Below are 3,853 nucleotides of genomic sequence, written 5' to 3'. Positions count from 1 at the left end.
CAAGGTGAAATTACTCAGTTGACTAAACACCCTCAAATCAGAGTTTATGGTAGATCAACTCAGAGTTCAGGATTAGACTCAGTTTGTCATTTTCCATCATGGATAACAGCTTAGCCATAATTCTCCTCTCTCCTACCACCTCCACTGAGTCAAGGGGGCATCCCAGGACCGAGCTGGCCTTCTTGATCAGTTTATCAAGATGACTGATGCCATCACAGTGTCATAGAAGGTCTTCAGGAGAGCCCCCTGCACTCCAAAGTCTCCTGAGCAGATAGTCTGCTCTGGCCTTCCTTGTAGAGAGCAGTTGTGTGTTGAGACCAGTCCAGTGTGTGAGGCGGTGGTCCACCCCGGTGTTCTCCAGCTTGTCCCTCAGAAATGCAGGTTGTATGGTGTTAAAAGCACTGGAGAAATTCAAGAAAATGATCCTCACAGTACTTCCAGGTGAGAGAGAGCTCAGTGTTGGAGGAAGATCACAGTGTCATCCACTCCAATTCCAGGCAGGTAGGCAAACTGCAGTGGATCCGACGATGGGCTCACCAGGGGACAAAGATGGACAAGGACTAGCCGCTCCAGGGTCTTCATCAGGTGGGATGTTAGTGCCACCAGCCTGTAGCTGCTAAAGTCCCTGGGGTGTGGGGTCTTAGAATAGAATAGAAGTACTTTAATCATCCCAGCTGGGAAATTACTTCGCAGTTGCAGCATACAGACAAGTAAAAATAAGAATAAGAATAAAAATATATGTACAGCAAAAAGTGCAACAATGCAGTTGTGTGAGATTGAGATGACCATGATTAGTGCAGAACAATGATTAACCGTTATTATACAGAGTGATGGCATGTGGCAGGAAATATTTCCTGTATCTGTCCCTTCGACAGCGAGCTGAAGCAGTCTTGAGGAGGTTTCTCACCTGGGTTGTTGTGAAGGACAGGTTGGATCAGGGGGGCTGTGTGTTGGATGGTGTGGGTGAGGGGGGTTGTGTTAATATAAGGCTCTAGCGAGCGGTGTTGATGACGTCACAGTTTCCTGCCGGCCATTTATAGTGGCGCGAGTCGATACGCCAGTTGTTGCAATTTTCTCCGTCACAGAGGTGTCGCTGCTACGTGAAGGTTACTGCTAACTACTCTACGATGAAAGGGGAGAAGAAAACAATACCACTGTAGCACTGTCATTAATGATACTGCTGCTTATAACCTTGGCGACGAAAGAGAAAGATTACTCACATAATAGCTGATGATCCTGCAGAAGTTGAAATTTCAATGGGCATGATGATGCCCATCTCACCTCCAAATTCCTGGGCATTCTCACCCATTACTTAGCTGATGGGCCTGCAGAAGTTGAAATTTCAATTGGTGTGTTCTCAACATTATAGTCTGATATAGTACTTAGAATATCGTTATAGGACTTTTAAGTTTATTGCGTTACCCTTTTTTTTTTTTATATATATATATATATATATATATATATATATATATTTTTACTGTCATTTTTCAAAGTAGAAAACAATATACATACACACACATACAATAAAAATAACAATAATAAGACTTGACACAAACCATACATACCAAAAAAAAAAAAAAATAAATAACATACAAGCAGGCTTAATATATTGTCAGAGTTAGAAGTCCACTCAAACGCATCACATATGTCAGGGTAGTCACTTTTCAGGGGGGGTTAACTTACAGTTTCAAATACTCCAGTATAGGTCTCCATACACCATTCAATTTCTATACGTTGCCAGATATCTCGTATCTCAGTTTTTCAATGTGAAGGATTCCTACCATCTCCCTCAACCAGGTTTCAAACTTAGGTGGCGAGTCAGATTTCCACATTTTCAGAATGCATCTCTTGGCTATGACCATACCATAAGAAACTATCGTGGCAACATTTCGACCCATGTTGTCTAAAATGTTAGATATGCCAAATGGAGCAATTTCAGGATCAGGGTCCAGGTTTACTTTAAGTGCATGGGAGTACCATCTGAAAATGGAATACCAGACATTTTTTTATCTCAGGACATAACCAAAATTGGTGTGCAAGTGTGCTTTTTGATATCTTGCACCTCTCACACATGGGAGAAGTTTGGGGGAAGATTTTATGCAGCTTACATTTTGAATAGTGTAACCTGTGTATGACCTTGAATTGAATCAACTGTAACCTTGCATTAATAGAGCAATAGTGAATGTCATTTAAGGCTTGTTGCCATATTTCATCTTGAGTTGTGATGTTAAGATCAGCCTGCCACATTTGCTTAAATTTAACAGCAGGTTGTGCAAGTTTGTGAGAGAAAGTACAAACCAATTTCGAAATCAAACCTTTCGTTTCTGGTGGGCCAAGTAAGAGCTTAAAAATAGCCCTTTCTTTGTTGGTTTGTTATGAAATGGTGTGCTTCAATGGACACACTTGGGAATTATCGTTACCTTTCAGGATGCAATATTAATAATAATAATAATAGATTGGTTTAATATAGCGCTAATACTTCCAGTGAATGAAACAACAGAAAATTCCTAACGACATCAGTTATTTACAAATAATTGCACAAAGTATTTTACATGACACAGCCGTGAGCCCGTTTTCGAGTTGGTCCATCCGGTTTGTCGTTCTCCGCGCGCGCCAAGTAACAAATTTCAACTGGTGCACGACAACGCCCCGTCTTTTCATGGCGGACTGGGCTGCGTGAGGGGGGGCAGATGGCTGATCAAAACTATTGAAGAACATGTTCAGATCATGTATCAATGTAAGATGAGGGTTGATCTACTACTGTAGACAACAAAGCAAGGCTGCTCAATTTCTCCATTGATAAAATAAATTCACAACTCTACAACATAAAAATTCACGTAGAATATAGCATATACTTTGTTGTCTACAGTAGTAGATCAACCCTCATCTTACTTTGAAGCTCCCAGATCAAGGAAGTGACGTCGACGCAGTTTTAGCAGCAGAAAAGCTATCAGGCTTGTGTTGATAATAATAAACTCCTGGACTATGTACAAACTTCCAAATACATCGTTTTGTGAGTACAGACCATATTTGTACTACTATAGAAGTTTGGTGTCATGACGTGATTTTAGTGTGGTAATTTTGGAGATACTGCCAGGTTCCATTAGCGCTTGGGCTACTTGGCTGGATGTCACGGTTCAAATGACTCTAGGGTGAATCTACTCCGAACCATCACTTTAATGTAGTCAGTTATACAGTTTGTTTGGCTATCATGTGCTCCCCATGAAAATCCCCAAATTCCTCCCACACAGTGAGCCTCTTCAGCCGCGTCGGACATCTCTTCACTGTGCGGGACATAGCTGGCTCTCTGTGCACGAGGGGTTTGTACACAGGTAGTAGATGAACTAGGTTGTGGTCAAATCTTCCAAGAGGTAGGGGTGATGAAATGTATGTTCCTTCAGTTTTAAATACTGACAGAACTTCCAAAGCATCCCTTTTAGGTGTGGAGTTTTAACTAAGCCAGAAACATAACAGTCACAGGACACCACACTATTGCCACGTCCATGGGGTTTTTCCTCATGTTTTTGAGTTCTTGGTTTTGTGTTTTATCATGTTTTGGTTTGTTTCATGTCTTGGTTTTCTGGCTCATGTTTGGATTTAGTTTAGTTTTCAGGCTCCCCTTTCAGTTTGTGATTTCTTTCCACAATCTCACCATTCCCTTGCCACGTCAAGTCATATATTTAAGATAAGTGCTTTTTCATGCCATGCCAAGTCTTTTGTTGTTTCTTTAGTCATAGTCATGTTCCTGTATTTTGTCCCACAGTTTAGTTTTTTGTCATCCGGCTCAGCCGCGCTTTTTGTTTTGTCTTAAGTTTGTAAATAAACCAAGTTTTGCTTTCTTTTGAGTCTGCAT

At 41.1% G+C, this 3,853-nt stretch overlaps 1 long non-coding RNA gene across 1 annotated transcript; it reads right to left on the bottom strand.

Annotated features, from left to right (window-relative positions):
* Positions 1–263: 263 nt before the first annotated feature.
* LOC142397386 (uncharacterized) lies at positions 264–1,314 on the bottom strand. The gene is made up of 3 exons (XR_012772698.1): positions 1,221–1,314; positions 908–1,117; positions 264–625 (listed from the first exon to the last, which is right to left on the bottom strand). It is a non-coding gene; the product is annotated as an uncharacterized LOC142397386 (long non-coding RNA).
* Positions 1,315–3,853: the final 2,539 nt, after the last annotated feature.

Source organism: Odontesthes bonariensis, chromosome 13 (genome assembly GCF_027942865.1).
Source record: "Odontesthes bonariensis isolate fOdoBon6 chromosome 13, fOdoBon6.hap1, whole genome shotgun sequence".
NCBI lineage: Eukaryota > Metazoa > Chordata > Actinopteri > Atheriniformes > Atherinopsidae > Odontesthes > Odontesthes bonariensis.
Note: the sequence above shows the minus strand (reverse complement) of the source record. Positions and strands in the feature narration are given on the sequence as shown.